The sequence below is a fragment of the Oreochromis aureus genome, linkage group 17, assembly GCF_013358895.1.
Source record: "Oreochromis aureus strain Israel breed Guangdong linkage group 17, ZZ_aureus, whole genome shotgun sequence".
Classification (NCBI taxonomy): domain Eukaryota; kingdom Metazoa; phylum Chordata; class Actinopteri; order Cichliformes; family Cichlidae; genus Oreochromis; species Oreochromis aureus.
The window spans coordinates 13,588,357-13,606,537 of NC_052958.1; the positions used below are offsets into that span (position 1 = coordinate 13,588,357).

The 18,181-nt window shown below is 40.0% G+C and overlaps 1 long non-coding RNA gene across 1 annotated transcript; it reads right to left on the reverse strand.

The window, feature by feature from the left end:
• Positions 1 to 482: 482 nt before the first annotated feature.
• Positions 483 to 3,451, reverse strand: LOC120433799. The gene is made up of 3 exons (XR_005608764.1): positions 3,361 to 3,451; positions 2,301 to 2,413; positions 483 to 1,205 (listed from the first exon to the last, which is right to left on the reverse strand). It is a non-coding gene; the product is annotated as an uncharacterized LOC120433799 (long non-coding RNA).
• Between the last annotated feature and the right edge of the window lie 14,730 nt (positions 3,452 to 18,181).

Consider the following 18,181-nt stretch of genomic DNA (forward strand, 5'->3'; position numbering starts at 1 on the left):
GAGCTTGAGATAGTAGAGATGAGACTCGCTGAGAAGGTCGGGAACTGGTTTAAGCATACTGTTTTACAGCTAATAGTGCAATAAGAGGACTACAAATCAATTCTGACAGCAAAGAAGGGCACTCCCTGGAATGCTAAAGGCAAAGAAACTGAAAAGGAGTGGGAGAGGAGCGAGAGAAAGTGTAAAGTGTAAAGTAAAGTGTGTTGTGTTAGTCCCCGAAGGGAAATTACTCCTCTGCATTTAACCCATTCACCCAGTGAAGCAGTGGGCAGCCACCAGTGCAGCGCCCGGGGAGCAGTGTGTAAGGACGGTACCTTGCTCAGGGGTACCTCAGGGTAGCCGTTCAGTGGGGTCGAACCCCCGACCTTCCGATCATGGGGCAGACACTCTACCTACTGAGCTATCCCTGCCAACTCTGCGTTTGTGCATGTGTATGAGTTTTAGCAAGACAGAGAAGCTCCCTTGACGTAAAAGAAGTGCGAGTGACCTCACCCAATGGTAACTATAGATTGCATCTTTATAACACACTCACAAATTCCTCCTAGTTCTTGCTCAGTAATCAACATGCTCCTACTCCATAATCAACAGATAATGATGGCTTTAAAATGATGTGTAGTTTTGTGCGATATCTATTGTGTGGCTGATCCAATAATTTAGCAGCTTCTCTCGCCACAGTATCTGTGTGTAGTTACAAAGTCATTACTTATAATCACAGATCACCTATTGACCAGTTGTTTTATGTCCCTGAGTTTTCTTCCAGCCTACTATTTGTCCTCTCTGTGCTAAATTCCTGGGTGATTATCTGTCATTATAGCCCAGTTTCAAAGAAAAAAAAATATGCATCAGGATAGATGTAGCAGCAACAACACTCAGTGATAAAGAAGCAAGAGCCCCAATCAGTCAATGAGGTCATGGAAACTTGCTTTCGTGTTGTTTATCAAGCAAAAAGAAGGAGGATGAGGGTAAATTGCCTCTTCTTATCAACTCCTTTCCAAGAAAAGTAGACAGCCGGTAATGGTGGCTATGTGGGCTAACATCACAAAGGGGTCAGAAGATCAAAAGTCAGGAGATCACTGAGTAGGTACACAGCATCCAGTTGCACATGTATGTGCAGCACATCTATAGTCAGGACTCCCAACAGATGTATCATTGACTCATTAAATGGGTGTCACTGCAGATGGGTCCTAGCAGGTGGGCCTGGTTTTCTAAAAAGAAAAAAAGAGTATTGAGAAACAACATTTGTGTGTATGACCATAAATGTGTGTGAACGTGTGTGGGTATCAGTGGTAATGTGACCTTGTCCTGTGCTCTAGCAATGGGAGGAAAACAGATCTGCAGAAAAGAATTGGAGGAAGTACACAATACACTCCCCACAGACACAGATATGGTGTGAGAGGATTATACAGGCACACAGTACACCTCCCTACATACATACACAAGCCGAACACAAACCATTTGCAATGGTCTGTATGCTTGTGACAACTTGAATCACCTCGCTTGTCAGTCAAAAAAGAAATACACACATGCAGACGCACACAAATACACAACACAATTAATGTGAAAACTGCAGCTCTAGCCATCCAAAGTAGGGCACCCGAGTGCCTATCATTCAAGGGCATAACACAGCAGGACAGTTTTCATTGAAAAGAGCTGCGCAATTACCGGCAAAGAAATAGCCTCCAAAGCCATCTACCTCGGTCTTCCTGTGCGGGACCAGCTCCCCAGACACACTGAAGGGTCATTATCAGTGCATAAATGGAGATGACGCCACCTGCAGCCTTCTCAGGCTGAAATACACCACCGCCATTTGCCTCTACAAAGGAGGGTTGCATCACCCTAGTGAATGGGAGCATTACTGTCAATACTGTCACCAATGTGAATGGTGTTAGATGTTCTGTGGAAAACTAGCATATTATGACTTATTTTGTTATGAAATAGACCGTTCTAATATTTTTCACCAACATATAAGTGAAATTTGAATAAAGCCAAGAATAATTTATTTGCTAATGGGTTGAGCCGTTTTATGTAATAAGTGTTAAGTTGATATGAATGCCACCAACCTTAGCTGTGCTTAGCATTAGCATGCTAATTTGCTATACAAACAAGTAAGCATGCTAACATGTAATGCTAACATTTTAAACAGAACTTTAGGCTACACTGTTAATAGTTGATAAGCTAGTTTCTGCCCATAAAATGCTAGAAGTCTGCTAGTATGCTGAATAGATTGCGAATTTTTTACAGGACTGTCCACAGGAGTGTATCTTTCTTCAGAGAAAAGTGAAAAATGAGTATTTCCCTACCGGTTGTAAGTGGTTGTTGGAGGTTGATCGCAGTCACAGGGAAAATGGATGGGAGTGTCCCAGCCAAGTAGGCTTGTAGATTGTTTCAGTTACCTCCTGGCAGCCACCTGTTGCTAGAGAAAATGAACATATATTCCCCAAATGATTAGCAAAAACCTCCTTTATCCTTTTGTCACAGTGCTGTGGTGCTAGTTTGAATGGTTGTGATGTAAATAAAAGTTGTGCCTTTTGAAAAAAGCTTTTACTTGGAAGATGACACTTATCCTTTTGTGGTTTGTGTCATATTTATACACGGTGTACTACTGCCTGTCAAGTAGTTAGCAAGTAGCTGCAGACAAAATGAAACACTATAGAAAACCATGGCAATCTGCTGGCAACCAAATCAAAACAGTGAGGTTTTTGGCGCAGTACTTCCTTTGCAACCATTTTCACCCATCAACCATCAACCTTAAGGAAAAGTCAGGAAATATACATATTTCCCTAGCAACCAGGTTTTGTATCACATCTAATATCGGAGACAACTCTCAAGCAATGAGCACATGATGTGTTAAAACTGAATTATATAACCATTAGCGTGTTAGCATATTATTGTGCACATGTTAGCATGATAAATACAGCATCAAAAAGCTGCTAGCATGGCTGTGGCCTTTTAGTCTTATTATATATTGTTTAAATACATATTTATAGTTGTAGTATCTGCTCATAAATGTAATGTACTGTTCATTTGGAAATACTTTTGTAATGTTCATTGTAAAAGCAAGCTTACTTAACTCTAACTGAAAATATCCATGGTTTTCAGTAGTCTAAAATATTTTTCATCTACTTGTTGCAAAGATGGTGCTCACTGACCTCCCCTACACCTACAGGTCTTAGTCATTTGTCGACTCCACAGATATGAAAGTTGTTGATATGTTATTGTGGTCATATCCAATACAAGAAGTGGTTTTTCAAGTTCAGTTTCAGACAGAATTTTTCAGTCAATAAGAAAAGTCCACAAAGAGCAACAAAACAACAAAAACAAAAGAGAGTGAAGGAATAATGTCAGGGGGGATACCAACACCTGCGTTTCTGCGCCTTTGGATAGTACCCCTCTCCCTCACACACAAATACACACACAATCACACACTCCCTTGAACAAAAGTGTTGCTCTCTCATCACCATAGATACCCAATAGAAGTTTTCCAAAGAAACCTCACAACCCTCAAAATAGTCAAATCCCTACCATTCTGTGTAACCGCCGGCAACAATACATACACTTGTTTGGCCGATTCATTTTGTAGGTCTCCTTTGTGTGTTAGGTTGAAGAGAAAAAGGAGGGGTGAGGCAGGCTGTGGGGGTGTCTGGAGAGGGTTTTGGACACTTTTTCCGGGCAGTGTGGGCAAAGATGGTGGAGCACATCACAAGCTTAGCCAGAAAGATGCCTTAAGCATCAGCCAATGTGTTTGCCTGCGAGTCTCTCTATAGCTCCCAAGTGGCTGTACCTGTGTTATGTTTGTTTAGGTGGATAATTGAAGCATCCCTGTTTCATTCTTTTATTTTGTTATTCTCACTTTTTTTTTTTTTTACCTCTCCAGTCTCATATATTTCCATCTTTGGCCTGACCTGTAATCTCCTCCTATCCTTCAATACCCCACTGGCTCAAAACTCTATTGTCTCAAATGGCACACACTGAATTACGTGCACACATACATGCACACACGGCCTCCAGCCTGCTCCATTGTCCTGCCACTGCTGGCTTTAGTCCTAATGCTATGTTGGACTCATGCCCATATAAACAAGCTCCCTGTCTGTCTGTCTGTCTTTCTGTCTGCCTGCCTGCCTGCCTCTCTTTTGCATCTATTCATGTCGCTGTGATCACTCTTTTTATTTTATTATGCCAGTGTTCGTCTCCCTTCTTTTTCACTCTTTATGTCTGACTCTTCTCCCATTCATCCCCCTCCGTTCATGCTGTTGTGCTCCGTAAGCTGGGCTGAGCAATTAGTTAATGTACCCTCCACCCCAGGGGTGATTCTGGCACAGCCAACTGCGAGTGCTTGTTTGTGTCTACAACACTGCGTGTGTGTGTGTGTGGCTTCGGCGTGGCCATTGAGTGGGGTTGCTGGGCTAACAGAGGCCCATGCACAGTGTCTTGGCACTGGCATCCTTTGGACAGCCCTCACCTCTTCTCTCTGCAGGTCCACTCAACCATAGTAGCCAGCCCTCTGTCCGGGGCTCTAGTAAACAGCCTTTTAATTACCACAGGGAAGGACCCAAACATATAAGATGAACTGATTCCAGTAGCATATAAAAGAGGGGTGTTATGATAACTATGATATTTTATAATGAAATAACAATGTCACGACTATCATGACAATCACTTATATAGTTATTGTTTTTTGTGTAAAACTGCAACAGGCATGCATGCTTGCAACTTTTTGTTATCATTTAGCATTAGCATTTTTTGACCATGATCATTTTAAGTGAAAATTCTTACATCCTTATTACCTCTATATGATAATGTGTTTTTTACAGTGTTGCACACATTATAGAATACTTTCTGCTAAGGGAAGAAAATTGCTATGGTACTTTTTGCTATAGGTAGATGTTTTATTTTCTGGCATATTTTTCATTGAAATTATTTATGCTATCTTCAATTATCAAAAGTCAGAGTTTTGTGTACACACGTTAAGCTTTTTTCTAATCCGTAGATTAAAAAAGGCTTTAGCGCCACTTCAGCAGGAATTATATACAGACTACACCGGGAGAATAGCCCACAGTGGGTCTACAGTGCATGTCAGGATTTAAAATTAATATACTCAGAATTGTCTTTTTAAAAGTCTTTTTCATTTTCAATTTGTTTGTGTTTTTGCGTATTTTGGTAATTGCACTTTTGCCATTGTGCATGCAACATCTTAAACACCAGTGTCTCCTGACATTTCTTCCTCAGAAGATTATTAACTTAAATAAAAAATATATAAATACAGAATGACACAGTGAATTAAAAATATTTGTTCCAAACAACACAATTCTGGGAACAAATTATTATGATTTTAGCTTCTCATAACAAACATCCAATTCTGTCAATTTGCCCCATACTCTGAGTTTGTTCTATGTACAGTTGTACACAAATTTGAGCTTGAAGCTCCTATTCTTATGTTTAATTTCCCAATGTCTCCGTAAATGTCTGCATACTTTGCATCATGGACAATATGATCCCTTATGGGGAAAACAGCAAACCCATTCATGGTCATCTCTCGTGTCATTCTCTCCATGCTGTACTTTAATCTCAACCCCACTTTGGTGCCTTTCAAGCGTGGTTTGGTCCTGTGAGGGTGTATAAGGCCAAACAGGCGCCTTGCTGGACACCTCAGTACTTTTGTGAAGGCCTTGAAGGACACCCAGCATGCATATCCCCTTGGTACAAACAAGAAAGGACTAGAGTGCGTCACAAAGGGACACTGACATAGATGCGGCAGAACTGGGTGTACCACAGGGGGCAAGTGGAAATCCTGGGATTGAGTCTCTGTTTGTGTTTGAGTGTGTACGTGTGTGTGCATGATTGACTGTCAGCTGAATCCTATTAACAGGCATGGGTCCAATTAGAGCTTCTTGGACGCAACCAATTCAATATATTTATAGCTTAGACTAATAACTTTACAAATGAGCAAATGAGGCTTGTGACGCAAACCCCAGCCCTCTGCCCTCCTGTTTACTACACGAGCAATAGCTTTAACCTTGATTTTACACTGATGGCATTAGGTCATGGTTCTGCACAATAGATGCAGACAGTTAATGGCTAAGGGCTAGGTCAAGCAGTGGAATAGAGCCCCTGTGTGTGTCTGTATGCGCATAACGATTAGCGTGTGCACGTTTGTCTGATATGTAACACAACTGGGCATAGCCAGAAGGACAAAAGACGAGACAGCAGCTCAACCTTTCACCTCCCCACCCCCACCCTCACATACACACACACACATAAACATGCACACAGAAAAATTTCTGCTCTCCAATGCTTTCCTAACGCCGCCATTTCATAAAAAAGAGCAATGTGGGTGTTCATGCCCTGAAAACAGTGGTGTGTGTTCCAACCCCTTGCTGTGTAATTACGTTAGTGCAGACAGACAGTAGGATGATTCTGATAGGACTCTGTTATGTTTGTATATTTCTGTTGTTATTCTCGTGCCCCATAGAGAGATGACCCACTTCCACAGCTCAGTCTGTATGTCTGTCTGAGCTACACGGCTGTTTTAGTGTGTGCTAGTGTGTGACATTTGTGTGTGTTGTTCTTTAAGGCAGAGGCGTAAACTGTAGAGACACACAAACACAGCTACTGTCTGTCTCCTCCCGGCTAGCTGAATGTTGCTGCCCTACGTGTGTGGGTGCTGAGTGGGTGCTTTCCAGTAAATTGGGGAATTTGTAAAAAGCAGACATCTGTTGACATCTGTCTACAATAAACATGAAAAAGACTATTAAAGTGATAATCAGGTTATTCTAATCGTCATCATGTTAAATTTCAGTTTGGACCGCCAGCATTTACAGCTTTGCCGCTTGTTGTGGCTGCTCGGTTCAAATATGCCATTCTGGTATTCGTTTCAAGGCCTGATTAAATTTTTGTTGATTTTTTTCGCTGCTCCCATGGCCCATTTTCAGAGGCAAGTCATTTAAATTTTCATTGTTATTAAGTTTTATTAATGAATTTATCTTGTTCACGATCGAGGGGATTCATCAGTGTCTGACATCGTGTTTGTGCGAGTGCGTCCCCGGCATGTTTATGACCATAAACAGATGCTAGGTCATCTGGGAGTAGTGCTAGTCTCTCCTAACGGTTATGGATGAATAGAAATCTCAGTGAAATGCCAGAGGGACCACAGGCTAACCTCCAAGGAAGTTCAACTTGTTTCTAATAAAATGAGAATCATGACCACTGCAAAAGCCTGCTGGCAGGTTTGTCTACTGACAGAATCCTTTTCATTTTGATAAATGTCACCAATTTTTTTTTATTTTTTTTTTTGTTATGGTTGCTTTGCAAAGTCTGCAAAAGTTTCTTTACTTGTTTTTCTTCTCTGTTCCTGCGGTATGAAAATATCTATCAAAATCTACCCACATTAGTCAGCGGGTGTACTATTTTTCTGGGTACACCAAGCACTTATTACTTGATTACGCAATTTTAGTGCATCACCCATTCAATCCTGCATGCATTTGCATTCTGCAATAAACACAGAAGTGTAAAAGAAGAACTTAAGATTGGGATCAGCAAAATGTTTGAATCACTTCTGTAATGTAGTAAAGCAAATTTTAAATAATCTTATTTTGTAAGAATTTTAACTGTAATTAAGTACAATATTTGAGAAAATTCCTTCCTTCTCTTAATGCAATGGTGTGAGACAGAAGTAAATACCGGGCTTAAAATGACAAATTCTAATTTTACCATGCCATCACACTGTGTCAGAAACTCGAAAGTAGATCACGAGATTATGATATAATATATTTTGATCCTTATTACCTATAATATAATTCTTTGTACATGCCCCAGCTTCTCCTTCATCCATGCCGATATGGCATCTGCCGTGGTCTGGAGGTGACCGAGAGGTAACAGCAACCTGAGCCAGGCTGGCTCGTGGTCATCTCTGCGCCCATATGCCCACTCCATGGATACACACTCTCCTAGCAGAAAAACTCCCACACAGTCAATGCTTCGTTACCTCAAACACACACATACACACACACGAGCAAACCACAGTAAAAGACTCACATACAAACACCGAGGTACACTTTATGTGTGTTGCCACTTCATCTGTGCAGCAGTGTGAAGGGAGTGAGAGGGTAGCAAGGGTAACACTATGCTTCTGCCAAATCACCACATAATGAAGTGTTCCAGGACAATCCAACCATGCCAACCATATGGCCTCAACACATCAGTGGAGTGATGGACCCAACACTTATGTACAACATATACCTGGAACACACATCTTTAAAACCTTATTTCTCTGGCAGATAAACACAAACATAACATGTTGGCTCTTTATATTCTGCTCTATAAGAATAGAAGTTATGATTTAATGAGTTACAGTGGTCCCTCGTTTATCGCGGTAGTTACGTTCTAAAAATAACCGGCGGAGTAGCTAACGTTTTACAATTATAATAGATGTGTTATGGCTGTAAAACCCCTCACTACACACTTTATACACTTTTCCCCGACAGGCTTGAACATTTCCACTCTTTTCTCTGTGGTTTAAACACTCTAAAAGTTCAAACCTTCGTAGAAAAATAAGTCCAGCATTATAGAATAAAACCAAAGGCACCCGCGGTTGCCTTTGACGGTGCAAAACATCGACATTTTTGTGTTTGTTGGAGAAAACTTACAAACATACAATACAGCATCGAAGATTTAGGTAAATTTGACGAGCCGAACGTATTCTGTACTTTACAGGAGAAACGGCACAAGAGTGATTGACAATGGTCTACAGCCAATCAGGACGCAGAACACAATGCGCTGTTTAAAAAAAAGAAAAGAAAGAAAGCATGCAAAATTGCACAAAAAATCCGCAAAACAGCCAGACCGCGAAAGGTGAACCGCGTTATGGGGGACCACTGTACATCAACTTTTATCTAATGTCAGACGACCCAACTAAAAGCTCAAAACACTAATATAGTAACAAAAAGTCTTCAAATTCTTCATTTAGCATTTAGTGGCAACTTGAATTTAGTTGTGGACACAAATTTTGGTGACCGTTAAGTTACATATACCCGTTAACCATTACGTTAAAACATTTCAGAGGACTAACGTTGCATCTGCAGGGGAATGATGAATACAAAAAATATTTTTATTTAACTGCTTTTTTAAATGAAACAGAAATAGCAGATTATTTAGGCCCTTTGATGGCAACCCCAACAAAAATCCATCATTTACTCTCCAAGCTTTAGTGAAACTTGGGAATAACATAAATATAGAACTTTTGTCTCCAAGTTAAAAGTGGGTCTCAGTTTCCATTTGTGTTATACATTCCACATTTTCACTACTGCATTGAGAGTAGTTTGCAGAGAAGTCACCATCTTCCATGCAAACTACTGGCAACAGCAAGAAGCTTCTAGTAATCAACGAAATTGCAAAGAGAGTTGGTGCAGTACCATATATCTATTTTTCACACCAGCAGCCTCCAGTAACCACTCACCAACAGGTCATGACCCCTTGGCAGTGGTTGCCAGGAAGTTGCTCACCAGTCTCTAGGCTTGCATGAATGCAGTTTTAGCAAATGATTTCACAGCAATAGCCAAGAGCCATCCCCTAGCAGTCAGGAAATACTCATTTTTCGCTCATCAACAGTGTTTGCCAAATGGTCAGTTTCTAGACTTTCAACAGCTTTCAACATTGCGTCACTCTTCTAACTACATCTAAATTAGGTTCTTATTTCATACACAAGTGTTACAGTTAGTTGCAACAGAAGAAATTTTAATGTGGATGCTTTCTAGATGCGCATTACCAGTGGACACAGGTGTTCCTCCCGTTGTCCTTTCATCGCTGGCAGACTGTGTTCTGCAGGTGGTATCATCTGCGGCGGAAGAGTTGCGTTTCCAGCTAATGTATTTCATCAGCTACAGCTGTATGGGACGCTCTTCAATGGGGTGGAAATTAGGGTCGTCAAGTCGCCAAGTAGCTCCTTCATCCATATTAGAGCGACAGAGAGGAGGGGGGCTGCTCATTTATACTGGCTCAGGTGGGAAAGTAAAAGTGTCGAGTGTGTTTGCATGTGTGCGTGTGTGTGTGTGCCAAAAAGTGCAGAGCATTTTTTTTTTATTCCCTCAAGTCCTGGTATGAGGATGGATGGTCCCATTATGAAGGGTTTTAACCCCTGACTGGGAGATTGAACCATCACAGTGCAAAATTGCCACAGAGATGCAAGAAAATACTTGACATTGGTACAGAGATTGTATGACGGTGGTGGTGGAAGATAACATCTTTATCTAAGGTTTCTTGTGTTATATAAGCACAAAAACACAATATTCCAAACCAGCAGAGTAAGGCAAAGCTTTTGTTTAGACAATATTTTTTAAAGAGCATACAAATTTGATTGCAGATCATAAACATGACTGTTTTAATATAAGAGGTATTGGAACGTGCAGTGTCCCAGCTGTTTTCAAATCCCTCATCTTGTACTTCTTTAAAAAAACATCTATACTTTTCTTTGAAGAACACAGTAGGCTTTATGTGGGCCCTTCTGAATGAGTCAATTCTCACACAACCACAATTCTAGAAGACTGAAGGCTTATGGCTGTGTTGTTAAGCAGTAATGCGTTCACATGTCAAATGTGATACACTGCTTGCGCAGTATTTGCATGCTGATGCCTTCAACACTACTTTCAGTCCATTTTCATATTTCTCGAATTCCTCTGACTACGGGAAATGGAACAAGTGATGAAATTTAAATGGCTTCTATACATAATCATAGAGCAAAAAAGGTGCATTCTCTGGAGGGATTGGCTCTGGCTTGTTCTTTCCACTCACTGACAATGCCATTGCAAGTAAGCAAAACAAAAATCCCTCTTGCGAAGCGAAAATAAATTCCAGAGAAGAAAGCAGAAAGGCAGATGATGGAATATCATAAATACAGAGTGAGTCTGTGTTGTCTTTTGAAAATTGATGCTCCTGAGGGTGGCAACTTTGATTTTAGGCCATTCAGGTATAATGAAATTTTCATGTGTGTGTTTCTGTGAAGCTGTACACGCCTGTGACCTTTTATGTCATCTACCGTGTCCGAGTCCTCACCATTTACAGCCCTCACCACCTATAGCGATAAATCTTTCACATGAGCCTCGCCTCTGCACGTATAGCACACCCACCATAAGCTGCGCACATGGAACAACATTTTATCTTAATGGCGCACAAGATTGATGATGAGTGCATCCTTTAATTATTCTGTCCTTCTGTAATTACTCTATGTCAGTGGTTACTGTTATCTCTCTCATATAGCTTTAGGCATGTTGCAGTTATTGCAAGAAGGCAGTGCAGGGAATACACATCAGCTGGTGAATTAAGGCAAGCTTAAGTATTGTGCACTAATTTACAGGAATATCTTGCAGGTTTGAACTCTATGTATCAAATTTATATTCAACATATGCAGAAAAAATAAAAACTCTCCACAAACAAGAAAGAACATGCTGAGCCAAAGGGATAATATGTCCTAGATGTTTAGAGGGATAGGGAGAGCATCTTGACTTCCACTGAGCCAACTCTAAAGAAAACCATGGGAGGTGATCAAAAGCTCTAAAAAAATGCAAATGGACTTTGGAATATGGGGACAACGGGTATCAAACAAACTAGCAAAAACATTAAGATATAATTAAACCCTATCTGACCTCAAAAACAAAAAAACTTTATAATACTTGTGAATGATAATATAACACCCAAAATGTGGCACGTAAATGAGCCCAGCTAAGAGTAAGCAAACTGGATTGGAATTTTTTGCTGTTGTGACTTTTCTGTAATATACAAACCCAATTCTGAAAAATCTGCTGTGCCCTGTTAAATTCAAAAGAAAAAAGAATGCAAGGATTTCCATATGTCATCAATCCATAGTTTATTTACCGCAAACAAAGAAAACATATGCAATGTTTAAACTGGAAAAAAATGTATATTTTAAGAAACATTTGTGTTGATTTTTGAGGGCAGCAACACATCTTAAAAAGCTGGGATGCTTCACACGTGTTTCCAGTGTGAAGCATCCCCAGACAACAGTCTGTAAACATCTGGGAATCGAGGAGACCAGCTGTTGGACCTTTGGCAAAGGAACATTTCCTATTCTGAGAAAGGATTCTAGCTACTTAACAGTCCTGGCTCTTCTCTGTTGGATTTTTAATTTGAATTTCTTTGTTTAATATCAGCACATTACAAAATGACACTTTTGTATTTGGTTAAACTAAAACAAATGACCAGCCATCAACCCAGGAATAAAAAGATGCTATTGGAAACAATACAAAAAATACCTCCTCTAATTAGTATCACATGATTTACAATACCAGGAATCTTTCCTGAAGGCTTTAATGCTACAGTAGTTTCTTTCAGACATCATTTCCAGTAACTGAACATGTTAGATGGTTATCTGCTCGCTTTGAATGTAGCACAAGGCTAAACTGCGTGCAGCTTCAGTAACTGATGCCTATTGTCTACTGCCTATTAGTTGCTCGACATCATGACTGTTTTGGAGATTAACCAAACATGATAATAAGAGACAAAATAATCCCTGTCACATCTATTTTATTCATAGCCTATAGCACATTTAAACCACAGAAGTTGACCTGAAATCGTTAATAGAAAGGCAAATTTACATTCCAGGTCTCTAAAAACCCAGTTTTAAAATGCATGAAAATCTGAAAGGTGTGTTTTGTTGTGTTAACTATAATGGATTAAGAAATCACAGTGACTTGGACTTTGCAAATTAATGTTAATTCTTCTTATATCGTATGCCATGTCACACTACTCTTCCCTACATAAGCTGCCTTCATAGGTTCAGAGTATCTGTATTTCATTTGCAATAGTGGCTCCATTTACTTGGTATCGGATCGATACAAAAATGTGCAGAAACAACCAGAAATGAGACACAAATATCCATCCACAAATGCCCTTATTGGAAAGTTGGATTTAATTTAATCGAGCATAAAATGCATGCTAGTATATTAAATGTTCCAAAGGGCTGTTTTTAAGCCGTAAGAAGATTCACACCCAATAACACAGACCCACTGATTAAACTATTTGTGGACCAATTGTGCTTACGTGCACATTCACGCACCAACAGCTCATTCTGATCCAGGAAAAACCCTGTACATGGTGTACTGTTCAGACTCCTTTCATCATTGTCATGCAGGTCTGAATAAAGCACATTCTGACATCTGCATGGCACAATGCCACTTTAACAGACCGATGGAGCCAACAATGTTGTATCCTGTTAGCAAAAAAACAAAAAAAACCCCTAAAAGGATGTGTCTCCTTTCTATTGTTTCACTCAGCCTACACCTTAAAAAGCACCCTTTTAACCCAAGGCGATCATCAGCCTCTGTTAACGTGAGCCGCTGGGCCCTACACCCACCATATAACTCCTTCAGCCATGTCACCTGCCCATGAGACCACGGTCCCCACCCTCGGCTCAAAGAAAGAGTTACATGAACACAGCAGGAGTAACAAAGGGGTGAGAAGCATATTCTTTTCCTTGGATAATGAGTTTCACATATCAGAGGGAAAGCTGACCTTGCCTTCCTCTTGAATGTATCTTAATGCTCGATCTCTCCCTGAAAAACCAATTACAGAGTGCTGCGAAAGGTCAAGGGTTTCCGTATGCATGTGCATGTATGCGTTTGTTGTGTTATGGTTACACGGGGGCAGTTAGTGGTGCAGTGATGGCGAGTTTGCGTGAGCGTCATCTGAGGTCCTTGGTGCAATCATGACATAAGAATGCGCTAGATAACACAGAGCCACCCACAAAGCGCAGGTTTGGGCAGGAATGAGTCACCAAAAGAACGGCAGGAGAGCTGTTTACATAAGCACATCAAATGGCAGCCCCCATTAGAGTCTGCCATTACATAATACTGAACACAGCAGCAGTTGCTTCATACTGTAAACAGCTAAGCATCACACAGAGAGAGACAATAGGAAAGACATTTCAATTCAACACAAACTGGCCTAAAGTTGCTCGCTAAGGAACTGTTCTCTAGTTTAGAGTTTAATAATAACACAGACACAAAAACCCCTTTAAATTTAACAGTGGATGAAACAGCCTGTCTAATGTTGAATGGGTTGCTCATTTCAAGGAAACCACACAACTCTGCAGTTTCTCTCAACAGTATGAACTCTTTTATTGTCTTTTTAACTCATTGCTTTGTTTTAACTACTCAGAGTATCATATATATGCTTAGCATTTACTGCTCTCATAAACCACAATTCTATGTACTGCCAGCCCCTTGTTACTCCCAGGGTATCAAATATTGCCTCATTATGGATGTAAGCATTTTGTTTTCCAAAAGGTTAACAGATTTAATGACAAAATTTGCAACTACAGCCAATAAGAATACTGCACTGGATAATAACGCAGACTTCTCTTTTTCTTAAGGCCAGAATTCACTCGTTTCAGAAATAACCTCAGGTAAGTTGTGCAAAGTCCCACAAGCTCTGCACACATTCACAAGTCTTTGCACAGGGTCAGTTCTTTGATTATTGCTGCTCTAAAATCAGTTGGTTTCTGAGCACAGACCCAGCTCAGGCTAAACTTTTCAAAAGGGTTTAGGCTGAGGCTTTGGGAGGGCCATGTCAGAAGTTAACCAGTTTTGAAGGATGTCTGGGATCATTGTGCTGTTGGAACACCCAGTTGTGTCCAAGTTTCCACAATCTAGTTGTTGATTTGAAGTGAAGTTGATAATTTTGGAGGGTTTCTTCCTCCCTCAAAATTCCACCTACTTTGTGCAAAGTATCATATCCACCGGCAGCAAAACAGCCCTGGAGAATGGTTTGTAAACCTCACCTTTACTCTTCCAAACATATCCCTTGGCATTATGGCCAAAGAGCTTGTTTTTTTCTAGTCTGACCATAAACCTTTTCTGCAGGGTGTTGGCTTTGGAGTAGGGGCTTCTTTCTTGGTTGGCACCCTTCCAGCCCATGGCAATGTAAAACTCGCTTGACTGTGGATAGTGACGTTGGTGTTCCAGCGGTTTTCAGTTCATTGCAGGCTTGATCATTTGTGTTTCCTGGGTTGTTCCTAAACATCCTAACCAATTTCCTTTCATCTGATAACAGTGACAGTTTGCATCTTCTTCCAGACCTTGATAAAGTGGTGAGACATTTGAATAACTTGTACTTCTTCACAATTGTTTGAGCTAATGATCTTCCCAACTGTAAATGTAAATTTACAGTTCTTCTTCTTCTTGGATCTTTACTGAGTTCCTTGGACTTTGTTCTGAGTACTGACCAATTCATTAAGTGCTGTCAAACAAATCACTCATAAAGACATTGTAGAACTCTCAGCACCACATATTAAACGATTTAAATGAGTGGATGTACATGTCTGAGGCTGTATGCACTTTTGACCCTGTGTGCTTAAGTTACAATCCAAACTTGTGCACCTTGTGTTATTTTTCAAGTCATTAAAGATGTTTGCAGTACATTCATTCCACCCTGGAAAATGAACAAATCAGTTAAATCCTTAATAGCCCAAAATTACCATGATATTCCTGCCCAAGATGATTGTCTGGCCACCAACTAAATAATGTTATGAACACAATCTAAGTTAGCCTGTGCAATACTACTTAATAAGTACTTCAACAACATAACAAAGAGTGGTGAGGATGCCCTAAATATTGCAGTAACTGTAAGGACGAACAAAAGTGTCACATGGAGTCCTGATGGAAACAGCAGGATTTTGGCTTTTCATGTATTTGGAAACTGGGATGTCCTGTTGGCATCATATTTTGGTACACTTTGTTTTTCAGCTTGCAGGGTAAATGTGAAATGGCGAATTTTAAAATAAACAAAAAATAAATTTTTTGTTTTGGTTTTTTTTTTTACTAGTTTTTACTGGTTAAACCGAACCAGGAAGTGAAAATGAAACTAGTGGTTAGCAGACTTACTTCAACTTAATATAAACTGTCTTACATCATCATCTCCAGTATCCATATGTCGACTTGAGTAAATATGAATACTCAATAAGCAGCAAATAGGCATCAGACTAAAATAAACCTTTTTGTCAAAAGGCACTCCTACACACCATCTAAATGTAACAGTATCCATCTTATTGCTCAATTTTTCATCATGTCACCAGTCATTTTGTAGATGCTGCTGCCAATTGTACAGCCAGACAAGCCACAGATGTCATTGTTGTGCAGCTGTGTTAATTGCTTTAATTACTGTCTGTTACACAAGTTCATATACTGAAAAACACACTGCCTCTGATTAGTTCAGGTTCATCCATATTACTTACAGCTAATGGACTTTCTCGCTATTCATAATCTCCTTCTGCATGAACACACACACCGTTAAATGTGTGTGCCTGACAGTACTGTGATTACAGTACGTTGCATCAGGCTGCTGTTTATGCTGCACCCTACAATTCATAGACATCTCCTCTCTCGCTGTGCCACCCTAAATTGCTCCACATATTCACTGCTTACAGCCAGTCAGATGATATCAGTGATTAAGAGAACACTTTTCATCCATAATAACCAAAGATTAACGTGTTTCGTAGAAAATCATTTTCAATATGCAGTTTATGTGAAATTCACTAAAGCAGTGACATCAATCATTTGGATGAAATGATGCACGGTTAAAGAGAATTAATTATAAGATGAAATTTAACTTTTTTATATCTTTTATATATATATATATATATATGGGGGGTTTTTTCTCTTAAAGTGTACAGTGTGCTTGAAAAACCAGATAAAGATGAACAGCTTTATGAGAGTTCATTCATCTGTCCATGACCTGCAGTTTTTCACAGCTTCTCTTAGTCCAGTGTCAGGTCCTGTACTTCCCAGAAATCTCACAATCATACTGGAATTTTTTGAAAAAAAAATATGACTTACAGATAGAGGAACTGACATTTTCTATTTTGAATCAGAATAATGCACTGTTTTGTTTTTAGAAGCAGTTTATGCTTGCTAAACATGACTTTACTCTTAGTCTAAAACCTAAATTTTTCACTACTTAGGAGACAGAGAAAGACTAAGCTTTCTTTTTCAAACGTAAGCTACAACAGGCAAATATTAAACTAACTATGGTAAAATCACTTAAATATCCAATTATGCCTCAGCTAAGACTAAGTGACAAGTAGAGGGTGTGTATTTAAACCACAACTAGACAAAAGAAATTATAATTGAAAGGTGAAAACAATTACTGAATAGAGCTTAATATATAGCTCATACAGACTATCCCTCAACATTTTATCGGACTCTTTGTGCATTCATTGTTCATTAACTTCAAACAGCCAAAGGATCAAGCAGTTAGTTATGCAGCACTCAAACAGTACTTCAATTTTTAGAATCATAAGTAAGTTTGGTATGTCGTGCAAATTGCATCAAGTATCATGAGACAAGCATGTGATTACAACGGTATGAACTTAAACCCAGAGTAAGGGAAGAGTCAAATCATTACAGTAAGCGAATTTTGTGTTGTCTACATGAACAGTTTGTCTCCTTCCCTAAAGTAGGAAGCAGACTGACAGAGGGAGAAAACCAAGTGATTGTGACTGATCATTGCATTATTCATGCTCATGCAAAGGCCTCGAGCTCTGTCCGTATGGTGAGCCACGCTTTGCAACATTGCAAAAGGTTAAGGAAGCCACAATCGAGACACAGACAACAAGTACTCATCTCAGATTCCCCTCTGTCTGCTTTACATTGCATATGCAACCAGATACACCTGTCCCCGCACCTCAAAAAGAACATTCAAAGAGAGGAAACCGTAGACACGCTCCTTTCACTGTCAACCACAATCCAACAGCCCTTTCTTTATTACATCACTGCATCCCACTCATGTCCTCATCTTTTTCCCCTCTTTTTTCCTGCTGCGCGTCACCACGCTTTTGAAGCTTTTTTCTCTCTCCTTTCATCCCTCCTCCTCTTCCAGCCCTGAAAGGTTGATCTGTGACTGAGCTTGTTGCGTCTTTTATCGGTGTCTCACAGCAGCCCGGGGACAAAGGGGAGCTGAAATGTCACAATGTCTCCATATTCTGCCCGTGTGCAGATGCACACACATGAAAAGAGGCTGACATTCAATCATCTGCGCTGAAAAGCTGAAATAAAGTAGGGGATGGATAGAGGCAGACAAGGAGGATGAGGGCGAAGGAGAGAAAGAGAGGGCAGGAGGAGGAGGGGGGCTCATTTTGTAATTGATTATGCTAAATCCCAACCCAGGAGCTAAATGAGAG